The 15596-nt window shown below is 50.9% G+C and overlaps 1 protein-coding gene across 4 annotated transcripts in view; it reads right to left on the reverse strand.

Annotated features, from left to right (window-relative positions):
• The window catches only part of LOC147035226 (discoidin domain-containing receptor 2-like), a 100727-nt gene that overhangs the window by 74312 nt on the left and 10819 nt on the right, over positions 1-15596 (reverse strand). The gene's annotated exons all lie outside the window — the stretch shown is intronic.

Below are 15596 nucleotides of genomic sequence, written 5' to 3' on the forward strand. Positions count from 1 at the left end.
CTTCGTCTTTTCCTCCATTGAACCCTCATCTTGCTTCACGTAAAGGGTTGGTAGTGGGCTGAATACGCCCGATAATTAATCGAACCGTCGAGGTCGACGATAACACCGCTCGGTTATTCTGATAGTGCGGAACGGGTCGCTTAAGTGGCCCGTGTCCGAAGTCGACCTGCGGCGAGGTGCGATCGCCCGGTCTACCCTCCGCGTGGGTACTTAGGTAGGTCGAATTTGGCGAGCAACCCTATCCCACGCGGGGGCTGATTGCCCTCGATCGCGGTGTGACCGAAAGGTCCACCCGTGACTGGTTCCCGGCGTTAGTCCGAGAGGGTCACGACTGGATTGTCCGTCCGGTGGGCGACGTGCCGCGATTCGAGTTACGTGGCCGTCCGCACGCCGGCGGGCGCGAAGACCGCAACACTGGTGTCAGGAGTGGGATACAAATCCATCGCCCTCCTCGCGGCACTGGTACCGGAGAACAGGAAAACGGGCTCTCCTGTCTCCGGCTAAATTCACGGGAATCGGTCCAGGGGTGAGAGAAGCGACCCCCGATTCCCTCCAAATTACGAGCGAGCGAAATTAACCCTTCACGAGAAGCAAGATGGCGTCTCAAGGCGAGCGGGTGCCGGGTGGATTAGGTATGTGTAATAGTAATGTAGAATCCATGGCTCAGGACGAGATCACCGTGCAAGAGAAACCCGTACCAGAAGGTTGGGAAAGGCATCGATGCAGTTCATCTGGTCGGTTTTTTTATTATAACCCCACCGCTAAATGTAGTCAGTGGGAGTGGCCAGGGCAGGTGACAATACAGCACGTTATGGAACTCGTGCAGAGCATAATTGACGGAATGAAAGAAGGGAACAACGAAATGAAGAGAAATACGCAACAAATGGAAAATAAAAAAATGGATGGAAACGCACTCGAAGCGAAAAACCAATTAAAAGAAAGCCAGGAGGAGACAGAGGAGGGATTGAAGGTCGAAACGGTGGAGTGTGAGAAAAGACTTCAAGACATGACGAAGAGAGTTGATAAGCTGGGACTGGAGGTAAAAACGGAGACAGAGGAACTGGGAAGACGGGTAGAAAACCACAAGCGCAAGCCGGAAGAACAGTTCGAAGCCAAAGCAAAGTCTGAGTGTGCGGAGATGAGAAAGGAATTGGAAAAAGAAGTTTCTGAGTTACAGAAACACCAAAACAAAGAGAGGGAACTACAAAACGAACTGATAGTGTTAAAAGAGGAAAGGAAGAGAACGGAAAATGAAACTTTAAGAAACCACACTGTACAGATCGAACAGCTGGAAGCGAAGGCCAGACTAAAGAATGAGGAACAAGAAAGAGTAATGAAGGAAGAACGAATGAGACAGGAGAAAGAAATCAGTCAGTTGAAAGAAATGACGAGATTGCAGAAGGAGGAACAAGAAAGACAGTGGAATAGAAAACTGAAAGAGTATGAATTTGAAACTGAACGACAAAAGGAAAAAATAGGTTTGAATATGAGGAGAAAGTAAAGGAGCAAGGAATGAAGCAGGAAGGAGAAATCAGAGATTGAAGGACACAACGAGATTGGAGAGGGAAGAACGAGAGGAACAATGGAATAGAAAACAAAAGAACATGAATCTGAGGTTGACCAATTGAAAGAAAAGCTGAGGCTGGAGTACGAGATGGACAAAGAACAGCGAATGAAACACAAACAGGAGATTAACCAAATGAAGAAAACCATGAAACTGGAGAAGGAAGGACAGGAGAGGAAACGAAGAAGAGTAATTAGACAGCAGCAAATGAAACACAAAAAGGAGATTAACCAAATGAAGCAAACCATGAAACTGGAGAAGGAAGGACAGGAGAGGAAACGAGGAAGAGTCGTGAGAGAACAACGAATGAAACACAGGAAGGAAATGAGCCAATTGAAAGAAACGATGAGATTGGAAAACAAAGAGCAGGAGGAACAGTGGGAAAGAAAACAACAACTCTATGAGTGTGAAATTGAACAACTAAAACGGAGGGAGAACGAACAGCTAATGGGGCTCAGAGAGAAAGAACGACTCAGATGTGAAAGGAAAAGGAACCAGGAAGAGACAGAAAAAAGGAACCAGGAGAGAAAATGTATAGAGACACGGGAGATAGAAAAATAGAGGAAAGACTACACGAGGAAGACGGGGTAAGTGACGCACACACACACACAGAGGTAGTGGAGGATAATGGGGGTGAGCTGGCGGACCGTGCAGGGACCCGGTGCGAGCACCTGGATGGCCTCCTCCAGGAACGAGGGGAGGGAGTATGCCCCCTCGAGGCGAGTCACGACCAGGTGAGTTCGGTCGTGCTTTGCGAGGTTGAGAGGAGGAGTGCTGTGGACGGGTGCACGGAGAGCTTGGGGGGTATAGAGGCCCCGGAGACCCTTGTGGGGACACAAATCCCCAGTGTGGTTGTCCCTGTGTGTGTGGTGCAAGGTGTGAGTGCGTCCCCGTGTGTGGAAGCGACCCCGTGTGTGAGTGGTGTGGTGGCGATGGTGCCGGAGTGCGTGCTTCCCAGCACGCCGTGTGTGGATGAGGCACCGCGGGTTAGTGCCCCCGCGTGTGTGGATGGAACGGCCAGTATGAGTGAGGCACCGCGGGTGAGTGCCCCCGCGTGTGTGAGTGAGGCACGGAGTGTGGATGAGGCACCGCGGGTGAGTGCCCCCGCGTGTGTAAGTAGTATGGTTTGTGTGAGTAGTGAGGCACGCGTGAGTGAACGGCCGAATGCAAGGGAGACCGTGTGTGTGAGAGAGCGGTATGTAAGGGAGATGTCGGTTGGCATGCGGGAGCACGCAGCCGCGTCTCCCGGTGTGAATGTGATGGAGTGGACTGTGTGCGTCGTAACACGCAGGTGTGCGTGGGTTGAATGGAGGCGACGACGGAGACATGTAAGGAACGAAAGCCGGGTAGCGGCTGTAGCTGTTTCGAGGACCGTGCCGGGTTCACCCAGCAGTGAGCACGCGGTTCGTGCTGTGCAACGCACGAGACCACCACGTGCTCGCTTGCGAGAGTGAAGTCCCGGTCCGGAAACGCACGCGGTGGATTTGCCGATCCCGCGGACGGACAAAGTTTAGGCAGGTAAATGGATTTGGACCGGACGGGTTCTCCACGCGATCGTGTGTGTTAAGCTCCAACGGGCAAAGCACATGTGTTCGCGTGGGGAACCCCTCGAGACGTGTGGCTTGTGTTTTTTTTTATGCGCACGGTGACGTCATGGCTGCACGTGGGGTTGGAATCCGGCAGGAGGGGTATCTCTGCCGGATGGTCCCGTCCAAGGAGGGACGAGGAACACGTGCAGCTGCATGACGTCACGGGCAGGTGCAAAGTGCGCGAGCTCTGAGTTGCCGCGCAGGTGCTGGGCATGAAAAAAAAAAAAGGGAAAAACAAGCCTCACTTTCGGGTGTACAGGATTCCTGGGCAAGGGGTGAAAGACCCCCTTACCCGGGGCACAGGATGGAAACTAGTTAGGGGGAAGGGTTAGCTTAGCTAGACCGACTTCATGGGGCAGGGGTAAGTCCTCATGGAGTCCGTGGAATGGATTAGTTAGAGGGATTGTAGCCAGATTTAGGTTGGGAAATAAAATGATTGATTTGGAGACCGTGACAGACTTGTGAGTGTGTAGAGGGGACGTAGTTCAGCTACGTAGTGTTAAAAGGAACGTGCTGTAGTTTAAGGGACGACGTGGGAGCACGAGTTAGTTAGGGGAGGTAGTTAGGAGGATGGCAGAGTTCGGTGGTGTGTGTGTTGAAGAGTTGGTGAGTTATGAGTTGTGAGGCATGTGCTTGGTGAGTGAGTGAGGCCAGCGGGTCTGTGTGTGTGGAGTGAATGGGGAATGCATGGTGCGATGAAAATTGGGGGGAGGAGTGACTCCCACCCAAGGGACCCCGGGGTCAGAGTAAAGTGAGTTAGGGGTTAGTCAAATTTACAAAATGGAGGTCGTTTTGTTGTTGGTGGGAAAGTAGGCTCGAGACCCATTTGGAGGGGTGCAGGAGCCCTGTTGACAGGCTTGGGAGCGTGGCTGCGAAAGGTGAGTATCGCTGAGTGGGTACCCCGGGCACCAGGCTAGTCGACGCGGTAGGCCATGGGCCCATGGGGGCCGGGATAGAGTAGTGGGCACGGGTGCGCCTGCTTGGTGCGGGGCCCGGGCGCCGTGGCCGCGTGGGCAGTGTTGTGGGCACGGGTGACCCTCGGAAAGGGGCCCGGGAGGCCGGCCTGCCACGTGTGCGTTTCAGGGGAGGTGCCATGGGGGGCACTCCCGGTGTTAGGGAGCTGGTAGGCTCGGAGGCAGTGTAGTGCCCGGGGGTGCCATAGCGGGAGATTCGGCAGAGGGTCGTGCCTGCCAAAGGGAGCCACGTGTCCCAGCCAGGAGACCGTGTGAGGGCACGGAGAGAAAATTGGGGGGCGAGGCCCGAAATTGTGAGGACACCAACACAGGCGACGGGAATCTGGGTTGTTAGAACCAATAGTTTAAGCAAGAGGCGCTTGTTGAAAGCCCCGGGGTAGTTTAACAGTTAAATGGTTAGGGTAGATTAGGAGATGTACCCCTCCGCACCATCCATCCCCTCGCTCTCGTTGTGGGCCGCTGGACCCACTTTGGGTTAGATCGCTGAACTCTGGGGAGGCCATTCTGAGGCTTCGGTGGGCCTCGGCACAGGACGCTAGCTCTCCCTTGTTCCCCTCTGGGAAGGGAACGTAGGGGTTGGGAGTAGGCTAGGTGACAGGATAGGTTAGCCGAACAAAGACGATAAAGGGGGTTAGGGGACGATTTATAGTGGGGGAGTAAAAATAAAAACAACAAAAAAATAAGTTGGGGCTAAATTGGGGTTTGACAAATTAAGGGAGTGGGTATGTACAGTGACAGGCAAAGGCGATAGGTTGGGAGGGAGACAGGTAGGTAGGTCCGAGCCCGCCTTCCAAGTGGCCAGCACCACCGCACTCCCTCCACCAACCTCCACTGAACGGCAAAGGCTGGCCAGCTTCATCTGCTGGCTGTGTTACTTCAAGGCCTGTGCCGGCCCACTTGATCGGCAGCTGTTGTGTTGCTGCAAGGCCTGTGCCGGCCACTTCGTCTGCAGCTGTGGTACTTCAAGGCCTGTGCCGGCCAGTTCATCTGCCCGCTATGTTTGCCTGCAGCGGCCTTCTTCTGCGGGCTGTGTTTGCCTGCTCACCTTTGCCATGCCGTGCCCACTGCCCATGTTCACCAGCCCCGTTCAATTTTGCTTTGCCCCCCCTGTTCATTTCCATGTGCGCCAGGATCCGCAAGGCAACAGTTTGCAAGCTGCAAGAACTGCCCTGTTGGCAGCTACAACACGGGCCTGCAGTGGCGGCCCGTGCACCGTGTTTGCGTCCATTCATTCATCCATCCATTCGTTGTGTTCATTGCGTGTGCCACTTGAGCTGGCACGGAGACTGTGTTGTGCAGCCCAAGCACCGTTGTGGTTCACTGAGTTCAGTTCAAAAGGGAAGGCCTTGGACTGCGTGTGAGCAGCCAGCCACGTTCCCTGTCACCTGCATTGTTTGAGCCAGAGACTGCATGTGGGCAGCCTGGCTCCCTGCTAACTGCTTTTCTTTTGCAGAGTTCAGTGATCCTGGGCCATGGTTTAGTGTAAAATTTGTAAGTTAAGGTTAAGATGTACTGTACATATGAGTGCGCCCCCGGCATGTCTGTCTAGCGCCGGCAATTTTATTTAAGTCGTCCGTGTGAGTGAGTTTGTTTAGGTAGTTACGCAGCCCTCAGGTTATTTATTTTGGGGACACGAATACCATGAATGTCGCACTCAGGGATCCGTAGGTAAAATGTACTTGGGGAAAACTACACATGATGGCACACGAAAATTTGACGACTCGAGACGAGTCTGTAAAAAGGGAAGGGGGTAGTGTTGTGGTTACCAGATTCGCAAACCACCATTCAGGTCCCTTAGGTGAGGTATCTCGGTAAGTGCATGTGTAGTTAGGCCCAAACCCGTTGTCTAGTGGGAATACATGTCATTTATACGTGCTGCGACTCTTCAGGATAGCCGTTTTTCTTTTACTATCTTTATTTTAGACCAATCGCCACCATCACAACCACAACAACAACCACCAACCACAACGCCGCTTCACCACAACCGCCATGACCTTTACCGTCACAACTCGCCACCATCGCATCACCGTCATCTCGTGCCACTCATGGGCACCGATGCTGGACTCGTGTAGGGCGCACGTTGAACAGCGTGTACAAAATCACGGATTTTCTGCTTCAAAAACGGATCAAAAACGACACACGCCCACTTTTTGCCGTCCAATCGGTGAGCGAGGGGCGGGTGGCTCCGCCCCAGGGCGATCGATATATGCAAATTTGTGGATCAAAAAGCCTTCACGCCCACTTTTTCTCGGGCCAATGGGGAGCGAGGTGAAAGGTCAAAGGGAGGGGGTCAAAGGCGAAGTTACGGGGGGATAAAAGGACGGTGTTCGTCAGTCAGAAAGAGTCCAAAGAAGAGTCAGCAGAACGAGGTGGGAGAGTCAAGAAGAGGAGAGTCGGAAGCAGAGGGTCAAGACTTCGCGGGCGGTGGAGCTGCTCGTCGTGTGCGTTGGAGTCGGAACGGAGGGGACGGAGCTGTGGAAAGGCGGCGACATCGGACGAGGGGGTGCTCGCGTCGGTGCCAGGAGCTGCACGCCGAGGGAGGCCGGCAGCGCGACCTGGCCGAGGTGGAGACGCACACCAGGGATAATAAAGATCCTCTATACCCCGAGCATCAGCAACCCCCTCCTGTTTCCCCCCGCGCTGAGATAGTGCGACCAAGGGGGCCCCGTTCCCACCCCCAGCCAGGCACTGTCCACGAGGCCCGCGGGTTGCGGGGCCATCGCCGCTCCGCGTCTCATCACCAGACGGGTAGGCCCGACCCTGACTCGGCCTCAGGCCTACCTCATTCTTGGGGGATTTCTTTTCCTTGGTTTTGGGTATGTGTTGTCGGCGCCGTCTGTGAAGTAGAATTGTATAAGTGTTGCCGTGTGCTCGGTAGTCGGTATTAGCTCTGCACTGTGTTTTCACTTTTATGTTTGCTTTTGTGTAAATGGAATTGTGTTTTCTTTTTTTGTGTGCATTTGGTGGAATTGTATTTGTGTGCTTTCCGTTCGTCGCGAATAAATGTGCTTTATTGTTGAACTGTTCTCCCGCTTCGCCGTCTTTTCCTCCATTGAACCCTCATCTTGCTTCACGTAAAGGGTTGGTAGTGGGCTGAATACGCCCGATAATTAATCGAACCGTCGAGGTCGACGATAACACCGCTCGGTTATTCTGATAGTACGGAACGGGTCGCTTAAGTGGCCCGTGTCCGAAGTCGACCTGCGGCGAGGTGCGATCGCCCGGTCTACCCTCCGCGTGGGTACTTAGGTAGGTCGAATTTGGCGAGCAACCCTATCCCACGCGGGGGCTGATTGGCTCGATCGCGGTGAGACCGAAAGGTCCACCCGTGACTGGTTCCCGGCGTTAGTCCGAGAGGGTCACGACTGGATTGTCCGTCCGGTGGGCGACGTGCCGCGATTCGAGTTACGTGGCCGTCCGCACGCCGGCGGGCGCGAAGACCGCAACAATATATATATATATATATATATATATATATATATATATATATTGTTACGGATTTCAGAATCCGATCTGATGAATGTATCCAAACATCCAGGTCCTCAGATAGTTATTTCCCCAAATGCATGTCCAGGCTAGACCCATCCCCAGATCTGGTGGGATTCTAAATGTGATGCGTTGAGAAGGGTAAAGAATAGATCCCCTCTCTTATGGGAAAATTTCTCTTCACGACAGGTACATTTATGCATGCCATTTTTTCACCGATGCTGACACCTGCCTTTTACCAGTGACATTGACACACATTTCTTTCACGGACACCGAGACCCGCCCTTTTTCGATCGGCGTTTGACACAGTGAGGAATAATAATGAGAGCGCGGGTTGTCATGGTAACAGTGCACAAGTGGGGCGGGGTGAATTTGGGGTGAGTCTGTGCTCGCCCAGACGGGCCACCTATATAAAATGAGAGGACCATTCTGGTGGGGAGAGCGGTGAGAGCGGCCGCACGTGGGTCAGTCGACGGCAAGTCAGTTTGTCAGTCAGTCAGTCAGTCAGTTCATCAGTGCCAGTCAGACGGTTGCACGCGCCATGCCAGTAATATGGCTGGTTGCTTCGTCGGTTCCAGTCAGACGGCTGATTGCTTCGTCAGTTAAAGTCAGATGGCTGGTTGCTTCATCGGTTCCAATCAGATGGCCGGTTGCTTCGTCGGTTCCAGTCAGATGGCTTGTTGCTTCGTCGGTTCCAGTCAGACGGTTGCCCTTGGCGTACCTGTTTCTTGGGGGTGACGTCGACTGGCGTTCAAGGCTGTTGGCAAGTGGGTGCACGGCAAGGTTGGGTGCTGGCGACTGACAAGACAAGCGTACACATTTCAGGACGTTTTCATTTGACGGATGACTTCTCTTTGGTGAGCGAGACGATTCTTCCCCCCCGAATGATCTGCTGGGTACCCTTGTCTGTGTTTAGTTGTTAAGTAAGTGAATCCCTGATAAGCATCTGCTCTCTGTCTCTTTCCTATCATTTTGAATGATTTTGCCTGATTAATTATTCATTTGATTGATTTGGAATTTATTTATTTTTAACTCACGTAAATAAAAAGTTATTTTTATTTATCTATTTTCTGATTCATAAATTATTTGTTGACGTTCCAACCTGTCCGTGCTCGTCCTTTCCTTCCATTTATCCAGCATTGTCCGAACCCAGAGAGACTGGGAGGTAATTACCACAGGATTTGACAAATAATCGTTGGCACGCACCAGCGGTTAAAACGCTCGGCCACGCTCCCCGTTCAGCTAACCACGTGACCTAGTTAAACTGAATAATTAGACGGTGGACACTGGAACGCGTGGTTAACAGGGTGGTGTTCGTGGTTCTAAAGCAACCCACCGTACCACGTTAATTGTGATCGGTGGCCCCAGGTCCGGCTCTTCCGAGGACCACAGGGGATTAAACCCCCTGAGTAACAAATTGGTGTCTCAGTACCCGTGGCCATAACAATATATATTGTTGCGGGCTGGGGGTCAGGTGAGAAGACCACTAAGGGGGGAAGCTATGTCGGTTCCCACCAGACTCCCCGGAATTGTAGGCTGTCACACACGGATAATTCCGTGATGTGGCGGGTCGCTTAACCGACCGTGGACCCCAATAACTCAACCGTGTGACCTCGGGTCCTCCCGTCCATGGGTTAATCGGGTTACCTAATTAATCACGTGGTTTAATTACCGGGGAACATGCCCTCAGTATGCTTTGTCCGAACCGGATCACTCTACCGGACCGGATCACTTTACCGGATCGGATGCAGCCGGGCGACACTGCCAAGGACGTACTGGCGAAAAGGAACGGACCGTTGGGAATAAAGTCCCGGCTAAGCTGGGATTCAGACCATGCTGGATCAATGAAAGAAACCACAAAGACGAGCTGGGAACATTACTCAAAATAATTTATTAACAGTCACTTAAAAAAGGGGACGCAGAGCAGACTTAACGTGAAATTAATAACAATAATAACAATAACGACTTTCTGCAGTCTTACTTAAGCAGACAGGCGCCAGCACACGCGCGCGCGCGCACACACACACACACACACACACACACACACACACACACACACACACACACACACACACACACACACACACACACACACCTCGATGAAGAGGGAGTATTGCAACCAGGCAGGGAGGGGAGTTGAGGTTATGATCTCGGTACCTTTGCGCCCGATAGCACGACGTGCCACCAATACGTTTCGGGGAGGGGGGGATGCTCCGTGGTGCAGTACCCGAGAGTGGGCGCGTTGTCTCTGGCTTCAGCCGCACGTGTGGAGACCATATTTGTGAAAGTAAGAGCTTGAGTCGAGAAGGGGCGGAGTCCAGAGTGTGAGGGTGGAGTGGTAGGCGGGAACAGGTAGGCGGGTGGGGTCGACGACGTCGCGTGGGCGGAGATGAGGAGGCGGAGTCCCGACAGCAGGAGGCGGGTTGTGGCGGTGTCGACGAGGGCGAGGTGAGAGCGGGAGAGAGAGGCGGAGAAAGAGTAAAAGGCAAGAGCAGAGGCAAGAGAGGAAGGCAGAGGGACGGCTCCGACCTTTATAGCACTTGCAGCTCTGGGGGAGGGGCCATGCTGAATCGAAACCTCATCACCTGAATTGGGTGCTACGATTGGCCCCAACCCCTCACATGGCCCACCAACTTTGGCCTGAAACCGCCTCACTTCGTTTCTGGCAAGGTCATCTCAAACAGCGGACGTACTATGCTCTGACCCCACGACATGACACAAATTGCCCACACCGAAATTGGTGTGTGAACCGTCCCGCAAAAACCCCCGTGCCGCGCCCGGGTGACCGGTCGAGGGTCCCGTATGCCCGCTCGGGCGTTCGACCAGTGTCGATCAACGCGCTCGCTCTGCGCACGCCAACGTGGTCCGCACTGTCCATTCCTTGGCTCTATCGCAGCTTCGCTGGCCGTAGAGATGAAAAGACGTTCACCATCTGTGGAGAATCCGCTGCTGCCAGCTCGGGCCGAAGGTACATCACCATGGATAAATCCATGCACGTTTCACGAGCTGCGTACACGTCTGCTTTCAAGTACATTCCATACAGTGTGCACGGTTCCTCCATTACGCACGTGGCCAGCGCTCGCGTTCACACAACTCTGCTCCGCTTCACTAATACCTCCACTGTCACCACTTTTGTGGTGATTAGTGAGGATGAAAACACCAGTCGCATGTTCATTACAGATTGGTCAGTTTTGATTTTCCGTTCAAGTGACATTTTATAAGGGATTTGTATTCATTGCTAAATCAGTTCTATTGTTACGAATTTGGAAACCTATCGCACACAACATTCAGGTCCTATAGATTAGTTATATCGGTAAGTATGTGTTTTATAGATAGCTTCCTTTCCCTTGTCTAATGGGTAAATAAATGTCCATGCGCTGTGATTTATTTATATAGTTTGGATTCTTATTGGAAAATAAATCAGCACGCCAACAGAAACGACCGTTACAACATGCTGCAGAGAATGAGAGCAACCCTCTGCTCCGGGATTCTCTGCGGCCCGAGTGGGGGAGAGGTCGAGCCGGCGGGGGGCACAACAACAGAAACGACCGTTACAACAGTGCTGCAGAGAATGAGAACAACCCTCTGCTCCGGGATTCTCCGCGGCCCGAGCCGGCGGAAGCGAATAAAAGGAGAGCCAGAAGCTGGTCAAAAAAAAAAGAGAGAGAGAGAGAGAGAGAGAGAGAGAGAGAGAGAGAGAGAGAGAGAGAGAGAGAGAGAGAGAGAGAGAGAGAGAGAGAGAGAGAGAGAGAGAAAGAGAGAGAGAGAGAGAGAGAGAGAGAGAGAGAGAGAGAGAGAGAGAGAGAGAGAGAGGAGCAGAAGAGCTCAAGAGCTCCGGACGAAAGAGCATTTCCCTGACCTGGACATCTCGTCTTGCTGGAGCGCTCGTCTCAGGGAGCCTGTCTGGCCGGTCGTGGTCGACACCGTCCTTATTGTCCTCACCACGACGGAGAGCGAGAGCGACGCCAGTCCCCGCAGGAACCGCAAGGGTCGCTCGCCGGTGTCCGGGTTCGGCTCGCCTCTCGCCGGACCGACCAGTTTGAAGACCGCACGAGGCGGACAGGTCCAAGATAGGTCTCAATAAAGACCATTTGGTCCGGTCATTTTGGGGTATTTGTGTGTGCGCGTGTGTGTCTGGGGCCCCATCTTTAAGTAGTAAACTGTTAAGTGCCTTTGCTGTATATACTTGCATTTCTTATATTCAGTTTCGCTCTGCCTTTAAGTGCTTCCTTAGTTTCCCCCATTATTGTATAAATAAACCCCGATTGTTCGATGTTTCAGCTCGTTCGTGTCCATTCTTTCATTGGCTTAGCGTGCTGCGTGTTGGAGAAATAGTAAAAGCGGTTACGGCTGTAAAGGGGACATTTTGACCGACGGGACTTTGGTGACTGTCCGCTCGGGTCACACACGGTTCTAGTACGCGAAGCGGCTCATTCCGTACAGGTGCCGTCGAGGGTAAGAGGACTCGGTAGATCGCCACGTGGTCTCTTGGTATTTTGAAAATTGGCGAATAACCCTGTACTACGTGGTGCAAATATTGACCCTTAACGGTCCAAAAAGGGACCCGTACTTTCTGGAGTTTTCCGAAGAAGTACGATCTGAATTCCGGGCGATCGGTCGAGCCGACTCTGCAGCTCCATCTCGCGGTCGTGCTCGCGGCCGACGTTCGGCCCCGCAACACTATTACTCCAACAAAAATACCCGTCATTGCTGACAGCCGACACAGCCCAGGCACACTCGGACACTGACACCCCTAACAAAATGGACGACAAATGCTTTGTCCCACTGTCACAGGCCAACCAGGTGGCTTTGTAGGTTATGGGATCGTCCCGTTTCATACTTTCCCGGGACACCATTTGTGTGTGTGGTCATGCCATGCTATTTCCCACCGTCGGGTCCGTGCCACGCCCATGCCGTATAGTTCAGTGTCTACGTCCCACCCCAATGTATGGACAGGGGAGTGGTGCTCAGGGTAGGGGGTGTGTGGTAGTGCGTATTGTTAGGGTGATGATTGATAGGGGATAGTGGGGGGGGAGGGATGGTGGAGCGGGTGGTGATGAGTATTGTCGGGGTGATGGTTGGTATTATGGGGATGATGTTTGAGTGGGGATTGTGGGGGGGGGTGGTGGTGGGCATTGTGGGGATGATGGTTGTGGAGGGATGGTGTGGGGTGGTGGTAGTTATTGTTAGGGTGATGATTGATGGGGAATGGTGGAGGAGGGGTGTGGGGTGGTGGTGGATATTGTGGGGGTGATGGTTGATGGGAGATTGTGTGGGTGATGGTAGAGGGGGGGGTGTAGGTATTGTGTGAGGATGGAGTGGGTGGTGGTGGGTATTGTTAGGGTATGGTTGATGGGGAGTTTTGGAGGGGGAGTGGAGCACATCTCGCGAGGTGAGAACAGTTGCCAGTAGGCCAACACAGGTGTTTGATTCACCGCTCAAATCGCCCATGTACATGTGCTGGGAGCTCGGTAGAGATGAAGTTACAGTTTTGAGTGATGGCCATTTCTTCCGCTTAAGATTTCAACTTTTAATCGCAAAATTACCGAAACATTATAAATCGGAAAAAGAAGCATATCTCTATTGTGGGGTATCAATGGATAGGTAAGTGTCGAGGTGGTCTGAGCATTTGGGTTCCCCTTTAAAGAGGCGGTGGAATTAACAATTCCGACTGAGGAGAGGGTGAGGGGGAGGGCTGACAAATTATTTATATTTGCGCAATTTTCTCGATCTTTTTTTCCAGGAGTTTCAAGGAGTTTCAGGGACTGCGCGAACCCTATATGCCATCAATTTATAATAGTTGTTCCTCCATCATAAAGTTTATAAACAGACGGCTCTGAAAACCCCCAAATCGTCATTGAACACATATGCGACAGTCAAAAGGTCAATATGACCACTTGATGGGTCCGTTTTTCTTTGCGGAGGATACAGTGACCTCAACAATTTAAATGACCATGTTGGAAGGATTCGCCTTCCTACAGATTGAAGACCTGCAACCTGATATCATTTGCAACAGGATGGCACTCCCTCTCATTGGACCATTCGTTGTTCGAGCTGTTCTGAATGAAAAATTTCCAGGTCGCTGGATTGGCCGAGATGGACCAACCGTCTGGCTCCCATGGTCACCAGACCTAATCCCCCTTGATTTTTTTTCTGTGGGGGTTTGTCAAAGATGTTGTCGACAACACCAAAGTGGCAAACCTGCAGGAACTTCGTTCTCGGATCACAACTGCATGCGCACTGGTGTTTGCAAACATGCCGAGCCGAACATGGCAAGAACTCGCGTATCACCTTTATGTCCTGCTCTCGACAAATGGAACTCACATTGAAGTGTATCGGTGGTGTGCACAAAACATAATCAAATAAACAAAGTGTATCGTTGTATCATTTGTGGTTCCAAATATATTAACAACCAAAGTTGTCTGGGTCTTTTTGGAACACCCTGTACTGAGAAGCGATCGACGAACGAAATGTTGATTTGACTCTAAATTTGATTTCATTTGATAACTTTGTTGATTTGATTTGATTTGATTAAGTTTTGATGAGTCAAAATATCCCCGAAAACTGCTGGGGAAGGACCAGGAGAAGGAAAGAGACTTAGACGAACGAAACCTATGCTAGAAATAAAGGAAAATGAAACTAATTATGGGACACAGACCCCTAATACTCAGTTTGTTCGGCGGCACTGTGGAGGCAGAATGCGTGCTGCAAATAATTAAGTCTGCACCTCCTTGAGTGAGAAGAAAGATCATCTCACAAGGAGACAGGGATCTACACCAAAGCCAAGAGGCTGTGGAGGTGCTACCTGTCTCAAAAACGAAGCTCAACAAGAAGAACCTAAACAATGAGAATTAGAGCAAAGAGGAGAAGGAGGCCATTCTGCACTGCAAAGTCTATTCAAGACATGAACAGTGGGGATGGTCGGGGAGCAACATTTATGGGCCAGCTGAAGACCAGAGCAGACGGTGCCATCCCACAAATTCAAAAAAGTTGCGTCAACCGCACATAAATTCCGAAATAAAAATAAAATAAAACAGATAACAGTGAAGGCCAGAAGACAAGTGGAAGAAGGATCTCCCAGAAGGGAAAATGCATGAACAAAATTGAAGTGCAGGCCCTCCTATACTTTTAATAAAATAGTGATTTTAACAATCGTTTTTTTTTTTTTTTTAATCCGAAAGTTTATTGCTGTTGAAATATTCCAGAAACAGTCCCGATCACCACCCTGACACACCAACCCCATTGAACCTTTATTTAAATTGAAGTACTGCAAAACTGGAGGTTTATAAAAAAAAAAGTATTATGACAGGCAATTTCTGTTTTATAGTCTTCAACTATATAATTCCATTCAAATAAAATAAAGATTGTAAAAGTCAGACAAATATATTATTTCCGGTTTTACCACCATTTTCCGCAGTGTCCGTTACATCACCTTATCTCACACATTACATGAGTTATTTGTGCCTGTTGTTTCTGTTCATTATGACGTCCTTAAGAAAACAGTAAGTTTCCTCATTGGAGTGATTGGAAATTTTGTTTGACTGTTAGGCAAGGAGACAGAATAAATGAATTATCTCACTGCTCTCTGCGCACGTGCGGTCGGGACGAATTCTGAGCCAAGACACGGTAAGACTAAAAAAAAAAGAAAAAAAAAAGAAATGCAATTAATCAAATCAAACTTATTATAACTCTCCCTACATGACATAATGTGGCAAACTATTTAAATACCTATATACAATACAGTTAAAAAATACAGTGCTGACACAAGCTTAATAATAATTATACATGGTGACAGCTTCTATTGGTTGTAGTAAAGGGACGTGGACATTCCTTGTCTGCATGAGACATTCTGGGCAATGCTGCACTACCAGCTCTGGTGGAACACAATGGTGAAGGCCCTTTGTGACTGAAAGCATGACAACACACCTTACCATACCACCGTGTTTGTCAGAAATTGTCTGATATCTCTACATAAAAAATAAA

This window comes from Eptatretus burgeri, chromosome 1 (assembly GCF_056783735.1).
Source record: "Eptatretus burgeri isolate ZD-2024b chromosome 1, Ebu_testis_v1, whole genome shotgun sequence".
NCBI lineage: Eukaryota > Metazoa > Chordata > Myxini > Myxiniformes > Myxinidae > Eptatretus > Eptatretus burgeri.